Genomic DNA, 19142 nt, shown 5'->3' with positions numbered 1-19142 from the left:
TCAGCAAATTGTGGGACAACTTTGTATCTGTTCATGTTTCCGTGAAATGTAATAATACATAAGGCACAAAAGAAGCTTGTGCTGAAGGCAGGAGTGAGGGAGGAGGGATACTGCAGAGGAAGTGTGGGGCACAGCTTTGAGATGCAGCTTCATATTTCGCATCACTCTGGGGAAAATATCAACCCTGCAAAGGATTTTTAATACAATAATTGCTTTGAGACTTTCTCCTATTAATTTTTCTTTGGATTTTTAAAACCTCAAACAAAATTTTGTTGTAGTGTGTTGAAGCTGGAATGCCTGTCAGACTGGGCCCTGACCCTGGGCCGGCTGCTATAATGATGGGAAGATGAAAGAGCCAGGCTCATTCCCAGGCTGCCCTGTTAGGGGGTGCAAGCCTGTGAAATGGAGAGATAATGGAGACCAGGTGTGCTGTGGATGCCTAAGACGATCCTCAGTCAGTCTAAGAGCTCCTCTCAGTGAGAGGGAGGGTACACTACTCCAGCTGGAAATTAAGTTTGACCACCATTTCTCTTTTTCATCTCTTTATTGCACACATACATGGTGTAAATACTAAATACTTCATATGTAAAACTACTGCTCAAGTTGGTGAAAATGAACACTTCTATCATCTTAATGGGTGTTTTTCTTATCAAACTAACAGCTGATTTCATTCATGAAACAATAAAATTAGCTTTTTTTTTTTGTTCATGTGTCTGTGTGGTATTCATAAACATGATAATTATACCAATAATTTTTTGAGCATTTACCCTTTGTGTCAATAATTAATTTAAAGTATTGAAGTTTTAAATGAAAGGTCAGACTAGCTGCCCACAAAAGTGTTTCTAATTGGACCAGACAGGCTTGCAATGCTCTGCTGTAATTGCAATCTAATTAGCAGCCAGCTAGCAGAATCCTACATGCCATTTAACATAGAAAAAATTAACCCCTCTCAAGAATCACCTGAGAGCGTGTTTGAAAGACTATTGCAGATCCTGCGGGAAAAACAGTTTGCCCCACTTCTGTCCTCAACAGGAGGTCAGTAAATGTCAATTGACCTGAGAGCTGAAAATTCTGAAGAGGGACTCAAGATAAGTCCTCATTAACGCCTTCCACGTAAGAGCTGGATGAATGATAAATATAAAAACATTGATTGCATATAAATAGGAAGACTCTCTTTATCATTACAGCTTATTGTCTTCCTGAAATTAGTGCATAATTAAATCTAACAGGCCCCTAAAGAGTCTTCTTTTTGAATGAGTGAATCATTCATTATTTGCAAAGGACTAAAGATCATAAGAATATAAGGATATTTCATAAAAGTATGTTTTTATAAATACTCTCTTTGGCTGTAGAAATAGCTGTCACTCAAAATGATCTTTCTTGTCTCCATATAAAATGTGTTTTGCATTTAGAAATTCTAGAAATTCATTTATGTTTTTACTTTATAACTAAGAGAGGCAAGTTCTTTTGGAGATCTATCCTGGGCTCTGTTTTCATATTTAGTATTAAGTTCAAGTTATTTGATTCTGTGATGTTTTCCTTTGTTCTTTCTATTCAATTTTCTTCCTGTTTTCCCTGACACGCCTGGTCTTCTGTTGTAATCATCACACCTGCACTTATTAAGTCATCAAATCCCTTAGTGCATATAGCCCTGAATTTTCTGTTGCTCATTTGTCAGAAACTCTGTTTAGTCTTGTTGTCTGGTCTTTGTTTGTTTGTTTGTCCTTTGACTTCAGCTTCCATGTTTAGTCTTAAAACATTGGTTCAAGTAAAATGCAGCCTTGAGTATGAAGCTTGCATTTGAGGGTCGGTGTCATCACTAGTTTCAAGTTCAGCTGCTTCTTGTCTATAAGAAGGAACATTCATAACATTGTGAAAGTCTGCTTAAGAAGCTATGTCAAGTTATCTATTTCTAGCCAGTTGTAGAAGACATCTGACACCACAGACTTCTGCAGCATTAACAAAACCAAAGTAGTTGTCTTAACACCAGCGTTTTTCATCTTAGTTTATTTGTTTTTTTATCGGTACTGTTTCTAGTTGAAAACTTCAAGTAAAATATACATGACTGAAATTACCAGGAAATATAAAAGAAAAACAAAATGTGACATTTAATGAGTAACAAGTTCAACGATTTCTTTTTCTCTCTTCTTTATTCTCTGTTTCACGCTGTTTTGCTCATGTAACACCACCTACACAGTCAGTTAAACATTGTCTGAGCAGTTTGTTGCTCCACAGTTGTGAATCATAGCCAATTAATCTGCAGCATACTGCCTGAAGCCCATCCAAGCCCCCAACAAAAACACACTCACGCTCATGCAAACACAGTTTATCCTTTAGGTTTGCTTTTTTATGTGTCTCACTGCCTTCTTTTTAAAGATATGACACTCTCAACATATCAAGCCTAGGTCACCGAACAGCCATTTGAAAATGCTGCCTACTGCTGCAACGTGAAAAGTAATAAGCTGCTGTTTAACTGGTTCAGTTATCAAATTCATATAACAAATGCTGGGCAATCTTCCCACAATGCACTCCCCTTCCTTTGGTATATTAATGTTTGACCAAACGTCCCCGCTTGACTACTGTAATGAGGTATGATGTATCGAACCTTAGCTGTTACCATGGAGACAACAGTACCCTCTTTCTTGTTATTAGAGCACAAACAAGCGCTGGCATCTAATGTCATTTCAGTCAATATGACAGAGAGCGATCAGAAAAGAAGAAACTGTTGGATCTGTTACCCTAGTTTCTCAGGGTGGGGGCGGGCTTTATTTGGGTTTAACTGGATGTTTTAGGCCACTGTACTCTATGCAGGATCATTGTCAGGTCATATACCTGCAGAGAGAAAACATTCACTGTTTTCTTTGTGTATTTCAGAAATTCAGGTGCTTTGATGTTGGTCTGCAAATGGAGATAGGGGTCTGGATGTCACAGAATAATTACCGGTCGAAGTCATTCCACCTGTGTGCAAATAACCGGAAATGTACTTTCTCTTGTTTGTACTTTGAAACCAAAGTGAGAGAAGCTTATTTTTATGACTTTTACAACAAATATATTTCTCAAATTCATTAAATTAGGGTTGTGTTGATGAAAAATAACACAACATCCAGCAAATGAATTCTTATTTTCTGCACAGCTGTGATAAAATTACAGGCTGACTGGGTTTGGAACACAGGAAGCAAAGAAATGCACCATACCTTCAATACAAATTAGAGAAAAGAGAAAGAGTAACAAATGAGTTTCATCACAACTGGGACAATCCTATGCATCTCTTTCTCTGCTTGTATCACTTAAAGTTGTGCTAAGATAATGACATTGTGACTGAGTAATTGTTCTGCAGCTGTTCTGAAATATTCCAGACTCATTTTATTTCCATTTAAGATAAAGCCTTATATTTGTTGTCTTGGCATGAAATTGTGCTTCATTTTCAGATGTTCCTTTCCCCTCATTTCAGTTTTAATCAGTAGCTCCTTTTTAGTCCTGTTGTTTGAGGTGAAAGTGTAGCTGCATGCCTCCCTGTCTTTTCTCTGAACATAATCTCTTCCTCACACAGAACAATAATCCTACCTTATTTTCTCTCCCAGTGTTGGTCTTTTATTACTTCCAGGTGTTAAGGCTCTGCCTCCTTTGCAAGCAGATGTGCTGGGGCTGAAAAAAAAAATCTCTTTGTGCTATACTGTGCTATTCCAAACCAAATATTCAACTCACAATGCTCTCTGATGGAAGGCAGCAAAAAAAGACCAAAATAAAAACTAGGTGAATGAGTATTTGCATTAAAGAAAAGCAGTGACTGACAGAAGAGATTGAGAAAAACAAATGTAATGCAGATCAAACCTGCGAGGTGTGTGCACAGAAGAAAGTCACAAAAGAACCTGCTGCAACTCAGAGACAAGAAAGCAGAAACCAAGGTGAAAAAAAAAAACAAAAAAACAACAAAACTATTTTTTGTTCAAGTTGCTCTAGATTCAGTGAGCAATGGGAACTGCTGGATTGCACATCTGTTATTGAGCTGTCTGTTGACTGGTCTGTCAGCTCAACGATTTAAAAATAAATGAGGTTCATCTGTTGTGATCAGAACATGCTAGGAATACTTGCAGTACTTACATTTTTACTGAAGATATTTTCATATAAAGATCCTTTCTACTGAATAACACCTGAGTATTTGATAAATATCTGCCAACAATACCTTAGGATTTTGCTCACAAGAAACTTTCTTTTTTTCAGTGGGGTTACATAGTCTTAAAACTACTTCATCTTTGAACTGTCTCCATTTTCTTGCAGGCACCTTAACTGAGATCACAAGTACCTGCAATGAAAAGTGACAGGAAATTGACTAAAGCATTGGAAATCAATTGAAAGTAAATGTGCTCCCTAACTACAAGTGAACATCTGATTGCTGCTTTCTGTCAGACTCTGTTTGTGCATTTCTCTTTTTTAGTCTTTCTTTTTAGTCTTTCTACTTTTTATCTTTTCTTTTCATTTTACCCTCTCCCCATCACTGTTTCCTGCACCAACATGTGCATTCTTGTGTTTTAGAGACAAACATCAGATAATGTATTTATGTCTATTCTTAAAGTGGATGGGGTGTCAGTATACAAACTACAGAAAAAATGGTATATACAAATCCAAGCTGTTACAGAAGCACTCAAATAAAAATAATGGTCAACAAAAATAAATGCAAACAAAAAGAAAACTAAACTTATAGATCTGTAAAGTTAGAAAGGGCTTTCAGATCACTTTGTGTATAATCATATTTACATATTTCCAATAATCTATCTTGAGACATTTCTTTTGCAATCTCCATACTATAAAGTAGTTTAAACGTAAAGTGATGGAGCAGAAGCTCAAAGTTTTTAAAGACTTTCACTGGATGCAAGAATAGCACGTTTGACCACAGAAGGGGTTTAACAGTAAGGGTTTATTTTGGACTTGAAGAACAGCCCTGCCTCTCTTTTTGGACTCACAGAGAAATCAGGGGGGAAAAGATAAATTGGAAACCATTGTGCTGTCATAGATAAATCTTTTTAACCCATCTATATTCGATGCAATGCCTGATCAGATATGAACGGCTTCCCAGAATACCAGAATTTTTACACATTCTTAAAATATTCATGGAAACAGCTCTGTCAGTATTTTATATTATTCCACAAAAACTTAACCTTTTATGCTGTTTTGATTTGATACTTATAATCTTTTTAGTGCATAAGAAATATGAGATTTTGGCAGACAATTTTATTGATCTTTAATCTTAATCCAGACACCTCTTTTTTATGGGCAAAGTGCAACTTTTATATAAATTATTTTAATTTTTTTCAGCTATCTATTAAACTCCACCAGCTGATGATCAGTCTCTGTCTCTCAGCTATTTACCTACAGTTCCTAATTTCACAAAATGTCTCAGAAACAAATTCCACACGTGGATACTGAGTACACTTAGCTTGAGGAACCCAACAATAAATTTTAATCTTGACATTTTTCACAAACACACATACACACACAGAGACACACACAAACAAATGTAAATTATTTATACTTGTTTTGTTCTTAAAGGATAGGACAGTTTGTAAACTAGTAGTAATGCATAAGATTATTTACATTCACATTTGAGGCGAGTAATTGAATGAAGTATGTAAATTGTATAAAAGAAGCAATAAAATTATGGGTAAAACATCCATCCATCTATCTGTTCCCGAGGAGCTGGTACCTATCTCCAGCAGTCACTGTGTGAGAGGCGGGGTACGCCCTGGGCAGGTTACAAGTCCATCACAAGGCCACATAGAGAAAAGTAAGACAAACAGCCCTGTGGAATTGTTGTTATGGGGAATTTTTTGTTTTGGTTTGTTTGTTTTTGGTGTGGTTTGAGAGTTACACACGTTTTCGGAATACTTTTTTGTGCACTTTCTGTTTCCTAAAAGTTAGGAAATTAAGGTTGAAATGTAAACAAAGACATGTCAAAACTAAAAGATCAAAAGAAAGATTACTTGTATCCACTTACCCACCTGCTCTAACTGCATAGAGACTGGTGTGAGTGTGACCAGGCAGGGGTTAAATCCATTGCCCCATAAAAAGGAGCTGTTCATAAAATGGAGGAATAAGAAGCAGAAATAATATTTCAAGTATGATTAGTTCATTCGCAGGGCACCTTGTGCGATTAAGAAAAGGGGGTGCAAGAGGGAGGGGGTATTGTGCACGGCAAGCAGTAAATTATATCTAGCCTTTGAATGATTCCTGCAGATCCTATTACGACAGTGAGGGAGACTGGGCAGTGGTGGGGGTTTGGGGGGATATGGGGCATTTGGAAGGGAGAAAAGCACCAGAACGAATCGGATGAATTCTGTTTCCAGCTGTCCGAATGATGGGGCAGATTGTAGGATGTGTGTGTGTGCCTGTGCATGTGGTGGCTGTGGTGGTGGTGGTGGTGGTGGTGGTGGTGGGGGGGGTGTGAAAAAGAACAATAAAACAATCATTTCTTCTCTGTTTTACATCATATACACTGGCACACATACAGACTCCAAGCACTGCTCTTGTTTATTTTCTTCACTTTTTCTTTAACCATCTCTCTCAGCAGATTTTGCAGTCCTGATGCCAAAAAGAAAGAAAAAAAAGTCTGTCTCCTATTACCACCCCCTGCACTTCTCCTCCCTCCCTGAATACTTGAGAGGCGCTTGTCTGCCATTTGTCACTTTGACTGGTGATATAGTAGCTGATAGTGGCATTAATGTGCTGCTGCAGAAGATAATCCTCACAGGGAAACAGAAGTACTAAATGTATTCACCCTACACCTCCATTTTGCCAACAGATGCCAAAAATTGTTCATCAGACCTTTTTTCTTTCTTAGTACAAATTCTGCCACCAGAAATTCCCGTTTATAAAAATGATGCGTTCATAATGAACATTCTTGAAATACACTTTTTTTGATTCTGAGTGAGTCTGACTGCAGTTATTCATTTAGTCATCTTGTTTGGAATTAAATGCTCTTTTGAATTTTATATCATTAAAATGTATTGAAAGTTATTAAATTGTAGCAATATGTTATTGAGCTTTGGGTTTACAGCAAAAATGACAGCAAAATGTAAAGCTTATTTTATAGTGCTGTATGGAAACCAGTTTCTGAGAGTTGCTTTTAGTAAATTTAAATTTTTACAAAATATTACATGATTTCTCAGCTCCATGTATAATTAACAGCATGCATAACTGTATCAAATAGTGCATTCTCCATTTATGATGACATTTTGAGGAAATATCATCATCATCAGTGGTAAACAGCTTGTTGGCATTATTACAGAGACTGTTATTCATCAGTAAATTGAGTCTTTAGGAAGTGAATTCAAACAGTTCACAAAAGAACATTACAAGATCTGCTTCAAAGACTCAATATCACGATTTAGGTTTGCACTGCAAAAAGTAACAAGGCAACTAGTAAATATGAATTTGAGGTCAGTTCTCCTAATTTAATGATGGGTTTGTTTGTTTTCACGTTTCCCAAGAAGTATCTATCTAGTCAAGCATTTCTATAGTTAAAAACTGCTTGATTGATTATTGTTAAGCCTGAGTTTGCAAACAATCTTTGTGAGTGGGTGGGTGTAAAAATGAAAACAAAACTCCTGGACATATGGAACATTAATAAAACCAGAGGAGGGGTGAGGCAGAATCAACATGAAAGAATTCTTTATCCAACCTTTCAATTTAATTGCAAATCAAAATTTTCTATTATAGATTCTGATATCTCAAGTCACCAAAATCCATCATTCTAAAGGGTTTTATTCCGCAATTAACCTGTCACCCCCACCCATCACGACCATGTGTCTTTCTGCAGGGCCTTTCAAAGTGAAAAAATTGTAATTACTTTTAAATTTAACGGAGACTGACAATTCACCATTCTCAAACACATACATTATCCCACAATCTCTAATTTCTTGATAACTATAGGTAGATGAAGATGAGTCTATGCGTCTTAAAAGAAATCTGTTTTTTTTTCATGCATCTATTTAGCATATGACATATTCATACCGGAATGTGTGAATGACCTAAAAAGAATTTCAATAAGGTCAAGAAGAATTCTGACAAGTTTCACAAGCCTCTGGCAGAATGTTGTTTACTCTGTAGATAAAAACAAACATAACATAAGAACAATGTGTCAGAAGTCAGATTTTTTTTTAACTAGATATTTTTTAATCTAAAATCATGGTTAGACTGAAAATGTCTAAAAACGTAGTGGTCAGTAATTTGAAACACATTTTGGGGATCAGATCATGTTTCAATATCAAGATCAGGCAAACAAAAACAGAAGCTATAAATCAACATATTTTTACCAGTTAATAGAAAATCACTTGTGCTGAACTTAAATAACTGCAGGATTTTAGTCAGGGTGGGAAACAGGGCAAGTATATAGCAGGTAAAAAAGCCAAAAAGAGGATAAGTCCCAAGGTCAAAGTACACCAAAGGGGATTTCATGCAGGCAAAAAAAGGGTTGAAAGCAAAAACAGCTTGGGATTTAATTGCGAAACATAAAATTCAAAGTAAAATATCTGGGGAACTTGACTGCAGAGATGCCAAAACTGAAGACTAATACATGAAAGACTGATGCCTGAAAACAGATGAAGAGCAAACAACTGAAAGAATAATGGTGTTAAGTAAAACTTTGAAAGCATAACTAACTGAAAGGCACACAAAAATGCAAAAATAAATATACTTTTGAACACATATTTTGAAGACTTTATTTTGACAACTTCTCACTACCATTTTTAATAGTTTTTCAGTTAGCAAAGACAGTGATCTTTAAAACCAATATTACAAAAAGAAAATGTCTATGAGGCCTTCTTTCTGTTTTATTGTACATATATTTACAGAAAAAACATCAGTAAATAGATGAAAAGTAATTAATCTAGATTACCCTCCTATAGAGTTTTCTAATGATACAAACTTTGTGTTTTAAAAGATAAACTGATGAGTTTGCCTTCAGTGATGTTGTACTCTAAGACTCTTTTAAAATTACTTCCCTCAGATCCTCAAGTTAATACATCTATCTTTTTTATTTGCAATTATCACAGAAGCACATTAAATCTGAGATTCCTAGTTTACTTTTTTTTGTTTTGTTTTTTATTGCTTTCATGAAAATATAAGTCAATTATTTACCATGTCAAAGCACCAGTTTTTCAAATGACTAAAGCTATGAACCAGCTCGTTAAACAGATCTAACAGGTGTGCAAATACGTATTGCCTAAATTTAAAACACACCCATTAGAAATAAGCACAGCATTGATGCAACAACTGTTCAGGGATGGATTCGATATGTAAGAGAGTTCTTCCCATCATGCCTTGCAAATAAGGCTTTATCCTGGGATGTTAATGATTTCTTACAGCTCAGTGAAGAGATAATGCCAAGACTAGACTGGAAAAGTTAGTGGAAAACTTAAAGACCCCACTTTGGCCAAACAAACAACACAGAAAGACATGATGCTCATCACATCTTTACTTAATAGCTAAATTTGTTTCATTTAATGTAACCTGATTTTATTTGTCACCAGCCAAAGCTGAATATTACAGTGACTCCAGTAAAAGCTGAAACAGATCCCACAGTTCTGACTGAACAGTAAAATTAGACTTTTAAAATTCAGATGTTAAGCATATGTTAATGTGTTTTTATAGTATGAAAGTTATTTTACAATTTGATTAAAAATAAATTGCTTTCGTAGTGTCTAATATTGTACTGTCTTTGTGTTCTACAGCCAGATTTTTTTTTATTTTGCCCTAATTTCAATTGTTTTGCATAACGAACTGCTCAAAGCCAAAAAAAAGTTTAGTTATTTGAAGATTCAGAGAGCAATGCATTTGAAATTATTGTTTCTTTTTTATTTTATACATTTAAAAACCTGAGTCTCAATTCCAGGCATCAAATCCAACAGAATGACAGCTGATTCCACACTGACACAAGTCACAGCTGAAACCACATCCACCACAGCTGCTGCTCATGTTGCCCTCTTCAGCTGTTTACCTCAGTCATTTTTTTATGTGAACAGCAAGTGTCTTGTATTTGTTATAAATATATGTTCAGCCAAAGGATCGACCACCACAGCTTAAAGCAAATGTTGGTGCTTTAGGGCTGGCAAGAAAAAAATCTGCTCTTGACAGATCCACTGACACTTAGTATAATGAATACAAAATGTTTGAACATGATTGTTAAAAAATAAAAATAATGATAATATTCTATTAAAAGGTTGAGCTCTCGACAATTGACTCCTTACATTGTAGGTGTGTGCATGTGTGTGATATATTAAAATGATCCATTGCAACAAAGTCTAAAGTTAAGAATTTGATCAGTGCTGTTAACATTATTTTGCCATTTTGCTTCATTTATTTATTAATGTATCTATTTTTGCTGTAGTTTTTTTAAGTTCTTCACAAATTTGTGTATTTATAATATAGTGTACAATAAGTTTGATATGTACTAATTACTACTAACTATTTTCTAATGTATAACTAAATGACAAACCTGAACTTTGTTAAAAAAAGTAATTCTGATATCCATACATTTATGTATTTATCTTTTCTTTTGTTTTGCTGTTCAATTAGTTGCACTAAAGAGAGGTATTTGAGTGGAACTTTAAACCAATATATTTCAATAAATGGTGGAAAAGGTACATGTATTCAAAGGGCACCAACAGAAGCAGATATTGTAGATGTAAGTTGGTGTTTGAGTGAACTAAGCACAAAAATAAATAATAAAAATCATTGTGACACTAACCTTTGATATTTACCTTTTCAGATTCTTGACAAGCTGGTGAAAGCTTAAACATTCACACATCCTTTATAAAAAATGTCAAATTATCACGAAAACTAGGTTTACTGCCCAAGTAAGTTCACTCATTGATCTTTTGTGCTGTTTTTACCTTTCTTCTTTATTATCTAGCCCTCTAAAACACATAACACATAATTACTTGGACCTTACTTGTATTCAGGATGCCTAACCAATTGTTTAATGCTGCATTTTCAAACTATTGACTCAATAATAGCAAGTTGCAAGTGGGCAAAAAGCAGAGTCATTTGTACCTGTGAATTTTATGATCTTCCACAATTTGCAAAAGCAGGGGAGAGTTGTAGGTAACTTTTATATTCTATGGTCAATAAATGTTGAAAAATTTCATAAGGAAGAAGATAAATAAAAAGGCAGCCAAGGTTGTATTGCATTTTAAACCAAGATCTACTAATCTAAACGTTCACATTTTTACTTACAAGACTTACACATCTAAAATTTTATATGATAGTTTATTTTGGGTTATATGACTTCAGATATGTGGGTGTATTTCAATGTGGTTTCCAATACTGTTTTTTTTTCCTCATAGGCTGTTATGTGATTAGGATTCTAATTAGTCTTACAGTGAAGTTTTGCATCTTTAAGAAATCATTATAATTGCTTACAATGAAAATGTGAATGGATGCAAAGTTTTATAATGTATGCCTGGAGTGATCCATGTTTATTCTCTGTTGCCAAACCTTGCTTTGAAAACAGTTTCTACACTCTTAAATATCACCAAAAAGTATTCTTAGGGACTGACTTATTAATACATCCCAAAGACACACAAGACTGGAGCAACACATAAACACAGGCAGTAATAAATGTCAACATAACAAAGACCAACAAGCGTGCCAAGAAACTGTGAGCATGAATAAAAAATATTTTAAAAACTATAATAAGTCATCTGCCCGCTGGCAAAATGCAGTTCTAGCTGGAAGTCATGTAGCTGTTGACTGTTCTATACTTTTGTAATCATTCAAATTTAATTAAAGGCTTAAGGAGAAAATGGCCTGGGTTGACAGTATAATGAGTTGCCAAGGGACATCTTTTTAATAATCTTAGTTTGTAACAAAGATGTTACCAAGTCATAGTTGCATTATAAGCCTGGGATAGTCACTTTTACTGGCCAGATCATTCACACCGGCCCCAAGGAGCACATTCCTTTCTGTAAAGTCTTCTGACTAAACTGATGATTTCATTTGAGCAATCATTACTAATTAACATCAACAAATACAGGACATCTATGATTAAAATCACATTGCAATTTCCATTTCAAACATGAAGTTTTTCTTACTAATATTATTGCAAGGATTTACTGATAACCTAATCCCTCCTGGTCCAAAAAAAAAAAAAAAAAAAAAAAGAAAGAAAAAGGACATATTAAATTACATCCATCCATTATCTATCACTTGTTCTACAGTTTGGTCGTGGGGGCAGCAGCTTCAACAGGGAGACCAAGACATCTTTTTCCATAGCCACGTCTTCCAGCTCTTCTGGGAGGATTCTAAGGCATTCCCAGGCCAGCTAAGAGATTGTAGGGGTGTCAAACTCCAGGCCTTGAGGGCCGCAGTCCTGGGAGTTTTAGGTTTTTCTGCTCCAACACACCTGATTCAAATGGTTTAATTACATCCTCACCAAATTATCAAGTTCTCCAGGAGCATGGCAACAAGTCATCCGTTTAAAGCAGGTGTTTTAAAGCAAGAACACATCTAAAACATGCAGGAGAGCAGGCCCCGAGGAATGGAGTTTGACACCTGTGCTCCAGGGTGTCCTAGGTCTTCCCTGGGTCTCTTCCCAGAACATGCCCAGAACATCTCCCTAAGGTGGTGTTCAGGGGGCATCTTTACCAGATGCCTGAACCACCTTAACTGGTTCCTCTTGATGTGGAGGACCAGCGGCTCTACTCCAAGTCCCTCCCGGAACACTGAACTTCACATCCTATCTCTAAGGGAGAACCCAGCTACCCTGTGAAGAAAACTCACTGTGTCTGCGATCTCATTCTTTTGGTCACTACCCAAAGTTAATGTCCATAGGTGAGGGTAGGAATGTAGACTGACCGGTAAATGAGAGTTTTGCCTTGAACCTCAGCTCCCTCTTTTCAATGGACCAGCACAGAGTACACAATAATGTGAAAGCTGCACTCATACTCCAATCAACCCCATTCTCCATTCTTCCCTCACTCATGAACAAGACTCCAAGATACTTAAACTCCTCCACTTTAGGCAGCACCTCATTCCCACCCCAAAGAGAGCAATCCACCCTTTCACGACTGAGGACCATGACCTCAGATTTGGAGGTGCTGATTCTCATCCCAGCTGCTTCACACTCGGCTGCAAACTGCTCCATTGAGAGCTACAGATTATTACACGATGACGCCAAGAGGACCAAGTCATCTACAAATAGCAAAGGCAGAATCCTGAGGCCACCCAACCAGCCACCTAATTAAGACTCTGTTAATTAGGATGTTACACTTCTTAATCTGTTCACTGTGTTAATAAAATATTTATACTGATGTTAGAATTTCTCTGAATGGTGCTACTTGTGTTCTTCAAAAAAATCAAGGTTATTATTATTATTTTTTTTTTTTTTTACCGTTTTTCTAAGTCTATATAAATATATTTTGTGAACCCACATAAGGAGATTAGCTGCAGGCAGAAAAAAATCAGGTATCTCCCCTCACTAAATTAAGGTTAGATTATACATTATCACATTTCAGTATAATTTTAAAATTATTTGTTTGTGTTTTTCTTAATTAATTAGGTTTTCATTTAATAAATTACAAGCAACATAAAGCCTAATTGATTACTTAGCGCCCCCTATCAGCACCTTTAGTCATGTGACCAACAGGTGCATGCTGGGTAAGGGAGGTCTGGCTAAGACAGTTTTGTTTACAAAGCAGGTGCGTCTTGGTTGTTTCTGTAAGTAAAGCCAAAAACAAAGCAGCGTTGAAAAGCAAGAGGTTTATTTTCCTTTTCTGCCAACCGCCATAAAACTTCACAAGAAGAAGGTTTGTATTTTTTTTTTTATTTGTTAAAAAAATGGTTTTTTCTTAGCCAGTTTTTAGCAAGTTCAAAGCAGCTACAAAACAATTCACACATATTAATTGACGTTTATTTGATGAATAACAATGTTGGATGTCTGCCAAACGTAAACTCCGTGATTATCATAGCGCTCTGTCGGGTTTTTTTTTTCTTTTCTTTATTCTTATTGGTCACACAATCAAATTAACTTCTTCACAGTTAACTGCCAAGTAGCAAAACACCAGATTAGTTTTGCACAACAATAAGCACATGTGTAAATGTCTAAACACATTTATCTGCTTTAAGCACAGAAGGATATCATGATGTCACTTAATAAGAACTAACTGGTTAAACACATCCACCAGGTGTGCCAAAAATGTTTGTGCTTAATTGAAAACACACCAATTAGGTACAAGCACTGTATTGTATTTGCTCTTCACATGTTGCCTGACATATGAGGATGTAGCCTATGATGTTGAAATCTTATGGCTGGATTGAGGCAAAGAGATGATGTCCAGACTAGAGATTTTGCTTTTAGTCCTAATCTCCCCCTACAGTTACTGTAATTGTGTTGAATATAATTGGGTATGGTGTTGAGCATGTGTTTGATATCAGACGATTTAAACAGTGTATGTTTGATATGGCAACAAAATACAGGTTTTATAAATTGGTGTACAATTTTACAAAAGGGTTCAATTTTGCAAAGGATCTGGGGTGTTCTGCTAATTGAATGTGTGATTGTTCTAATTGTATGAAGTGTTTTGAAAAACAAGAGGGCTCTGTTTTCAATAATTGCGCCTAAGCGTTTGTAAAAACAAAAACCTTTAACTGCCGATTAAGCTAAAACTATGTTTTCACACATCTTGAATGCGTTCATTGAACAGGATTTTGCTTTTTACAGCTACTGCAGTGAGTGCATAATTTTAAATTTGTAAATCAGTTAAAATTATCAAGTGACAAATATTGCCATGTTGCAAATATTTCGAATTTTACACATCCCAGATTTAGGTTGTTTTTATCATCTGTCTGAAAAGCAGAATTCTTTACCTGTTTACTGATTATATTTTATGCAGTATTAAATTTGATGTTTTTAAACAGAAAGCATGCCAGTATTTTCCTATAGTTATGACTGTGTTGTCTAAATGTCTGTGTGTGCACAACTATATCTTTATGCCACACCAGTTTTGCAGTTGTTTAGCAACATATGTATTTCTTAACAGTCTTTTGTATAAGTTATAAGCTTTTTTTAATATTTTTAAACTTTCAAGGTCAGGAATTGATATTTTGTTGGTATAATTTGTCATCTATGGTCTCCTGTCTCAATGTTTGATCCAATTCTAAATTTATCACCAGATCCTGATTGAGACAAGGCAGCAGAGTGTCCATGTACACTAAAAAGATTGGAGCTTTATCAAGATCATTCACCAGGTAATAATTATTCTGCAAGAAGATATGATTTAGAATTTTTTTATATATATTTAATCCATCCTGAGTTATCATCAGTCATCTTCAGTGAAGAATGTAAAATGTTTTTGTTTTTTTTGTTGACAACATTTAGTATGATCCGCTGCAGATTATTTGGTTTTATTTTAGAATCATGTAAATTTTAACTTCTTTCATCTGTGATCATGTCCAATTAGATAACTGACCAAGATGTACAAAAATGTGAGTTTATGTAGATCATTTTAAAGTTATGGTTTAATGTAAGTACATTTCTCTCCATGTTTAGGATTAGTGCAAAATGCTTTGTAGTGTAAAGATTTACTCCTGGCCATGATTTTGCCTACACCAGCTGTTAGACCAGATCAACCTGCCAATTTAATTTAGACAGCTTAACACCTGCACAACTAGAGCTGTTCATAAGAAGGGATAAATCACCTCAGTGTAAATCAGTTTGTTGGTTTAGTGGTTGAGCTTATGGTGCTTTTGGAAAAACTTATTTATTTGATCAACTATTAACAGCAAAAAAAAAAAAAAGATCCTATGCTAACTTGGAGGACAATGCTTTCTGTAGTTCTCAGCACATAATTAAAAAGAGTGACATATTTTGAGCAAGTGCTAAGGAGCTTTCAAGTGTGTTATTAAAGCCATTTATTGTAGCAGATTCAGCTTCTCCAGACAGTCAAGAGCTCCACAGAGATTCCTAAGCACCACATTGCTATGTGTGTTTCAGAGAACTACTGCCCTTGACATGAATAGGATGTTTTAATGATTTATTTGTGTGATGGTCATGCCTTGATCTTGTCCAAATATGTGGGGTATTAGAGGAAGCTTTTATTTGTATTAATAGACCTGCAGTAATACTCTGACATCAACTGGTGACCAGAGGACATGTGAAATACACTAAAGGACCAAACACACACAGTTTCTCACAAGTAGTCTCACATAGACACTCTCCACCACTGTAACTATGATTGTGAGTTCACAAATATAAAGAAGAAATTGGACTTTGTTCCAACAAAGCCACCTTAATATTATAGTGCACAGTAATCATAAAAGTACAAGATTACAGTACATAATAGGTAATGTAAGAATAAAACGAGATCCAAATTGTTTTCATACTATTTTATCAAATACACAAAGACAGGCCATATTGTTTATGACTGTATACATGTAGTCTAACATTTATACTGCAGTTGAATAATATTATTATCATAATGTTATTTTAAATAATTAAATCAGGAAACAATACAGGCTGTAGAGTAAACTTTTAAACTAAGAAAATTATAGATAAAGGGAAAACAATGAAAGTAGAAGCAGCAAAAAAAAGGTTGTTAACCTATTAATTTTGACCTGAATGCTGTGTGTACCAACAGGTCTGTTCGAAGTCAGAGTAACACTCTTTATTTCAGATATGTTCTTTTTTTATAATGCAATTTTGTTTTTCCTTTTTGCTACACTATCTTTAAATCTGGGATCAAGTCACACAATAGCGTGAACGTTTCAAAAGTAAAACTTTATTAACCTCGCACATGGTTGCTAAAAGCTTGTGTGTCCTAAAAGCATGAAAGGTTCATCAATGTTGTTTTATGAATTAGCACTGCTACATCAAAAAGCTTTTTGCCAATGAGTAAAATTCAATAAATATTTTAAACTCTAAGAAGAATGTTCATTTTATCAGGTGCTCCTTTGGAAAATACAAACTGTAGAAACATTGAATACTTGCAGAAGTGATGCTAGACTTTAATTTCTTTACGTTTATGATTTATTTTCCTTTTTTCTCCTCGGTCTTCCACAGTTTCATGTGTTATTATAATCGTACTAGAGAATATCAAAACTTCGAGCAGAAAACTGGCCTTTGTCAGGTAACTACTGCTTTTACAGTGACCTCAGATAGTCACTATAACTTGGCATTAATGAGCTTTTTTAGGACACTTGTCAAAATGAAAGATTTCTACACTTTTTTGTTTCTGTTTTTGATCAATTTTGGTCAAAAAACTAAACAAAAATAAATACCAAAACCTGTCACTCCAGACGGTAAAAACTTAAATAATTACTTATAAAAACTTATATAATTTGTGTATATTGACTTTAAATTTAGGAATATATCATATCTGTCCACAGGAGTTATGTCCTTTTGTGGTGAATACAAAAAACATACTGTCAACACTAGGAGTTCTTACATAACATACTTTATTCATGTTATGTAATGTACTTTAGTAATTTTTTTTATTATTTTAAAGCACACTATGAAAAATCTGAAATTTAATAGTTAACTCTCATTAATGATTGTGCCAGAAAATTTTATTAACATTTTTCTTTTATATTTGTGTGGATTACTTGACAGTTTGATAGCTTTCTTTTTTGTCTGAGAAAGGAGTAGCTTTGTTTATCTGAATCCAAATGTCATTCCTTTCTGTCCTAAATGGTAATCTACATATCCACTTGCTGTATTTGCTCATACTAAAAATCTACAACACTACTTTGTTATATAAACTTGTTTGTGCTTTTTACAGGGGCCGTTTATAAAGACACAAGCTTAGCTGTGAGGTCATTTTTCTGTCCAAAATCCACCATATCATTAATGCTTACAGTGTGTTAATTACACAGTCTACATAATGACTTCCAGTTCCACAGTAATCTGTTGATCTATAGATGTTAGAAATGTGCCAGGAGAAAACGACAATGAATTAATGAAGGACAAAGAGGTAGACTGCATACTCAAGTTTCATTCAATGTAAATCATGCATAAAATACTGTATAACACACAAATTATTAACAAGGAAAGAAAATTATTCAGCATCTTTGCTAGACCCTAAGGATACATAAATTTTCTTACACAAACTTGTGTTCATTTATGCAAAACCAAAGGGCTTCCTGGATTTATTGACCTTATGTAATCATCAAATTAGGCAATGTCAATTTCTTACAGTTGTATCATGAACAGCACTCTCTCATCATAAGAAATAGTGTAAATTAACATGATTCTAAAATTAGTTTGATCCGCTGCTTTCCTTAGACATCTTTGATCTTGAGGCAGAATGTGAGAAATGCTTGCGTCCATGCAAAAAATAAATAATTAGCACTTAGATTATGTCTGTGTTTTTGTGTGTGTGTCTGAGAGTAGAAATATTTGAAGCAGAGGGCCAACGGACAGCTAAGATGAGAAGCTGTCTGTTTGTGGTCAGAGGATGCGGCATACTGCTTGTGTTGTGTGATACTTGATCTGATGTTAATGTGCTGCTGTGTGTGTGGGAGGGAGTGAGTTGAAACAGGCGCAGGGAAAGATGGGCAGATAATCCCGTCTGCTTGATGAGACTGAATGCAGGGATTGATTGATCGCCTAATCATAGAAGGAAATGGGCCTGAAAATGAATGGGACTCTGCCCCTGGCTTGCTGTGGCGCTGGGTTGTTGGGTCGGAGGGGATGTTAGCTGTAGAAAGACATGCCCTTAATGTGCAGGAGACCTGATTTCATTTGTGTCTGATATACAGTTATATGATCCTGGCTAAATGATCAAATAAAAAACGAATGGGGAGAACAGTGAAGGGGATGTAAATCAAGGTTTATTGCTGGAATATTACTTTTTCATCTCATCAGAAATGAATGCTTTAAAAAAAGAGCAAGAATAAAAATCCATCATGAATATAGAATTGATGGAACTGTGTGTAGGTATAGAAACCCCCTGTACTGGATCTAGTTGGCTGGCTTGTGACTGATATTGGACTATTCCCTTTGACAGTATTTGTTTTTCAGTAAGTTTTTTTTTGTCTGTCTGTAAGACCTGTTTGGTCACAGGTGCATTTATAGGTTTATGAAAGAAAACAGCTAACATGTTCCTGCTGTCATTATACTTAATACTGAACTACTTTATATTTGTAGAACCTTG

The 19142-nt window shown here is 35.2% G+C and overlaps 1 long non-coding RNA gene across 6 annotated transcripts in view; it reads left to right on the top strand.

The window, feature by feature from the left end:
• Nucleotides 1–13619: 13619 nt before the first annotated feature.
• LOC108251109 overlaps nucleotides 13620–19142 on the top strand; it is a 113029-nt gene continuing 107506 nt past the window's right edge. For 2 of the 6 annotated variants that reach the window (XR_003038537.2, XR_001809328.3), the window contains exons 1-2: nucleotides 13622–13799; nucleotides 15166–15240. This is a non-coding gene — a long non-coding RNA (uncharacterized LOC108251109). Of the gene's footprint in view, nucleotides 13800–15165; nucleotides 15241–19142 lie in introns of all 6 variants that reach the window. The other 4 variants (XR_003038540.2, XR_003038536.2, XR_003038538.2 and 1 more) reach the window with 3 other exon arrangements.

This window comes from Kryptolebias marmoratus, linkage group LG15 (assembly GCF_001649575.2).
Source record: "Kryptolebias marmoratus isolate JLee-2015 linkage group LG15, ASM164957v2, whole genome shotgun sequence".
NCBI classification, from domain to species: domain Eukaryota; kingdom Metazoa; phylum Chordata; class Actinopteri; order Cyprinodontiformes; family Rivulidae; genus Kryptolebias; species Kryptolebias marmoratus.
The sequence above is the reverse complement of the archived record's forward strand: the minus strand, read 5'-3'. Positions and strand labels throughout refer to the sequence as shown.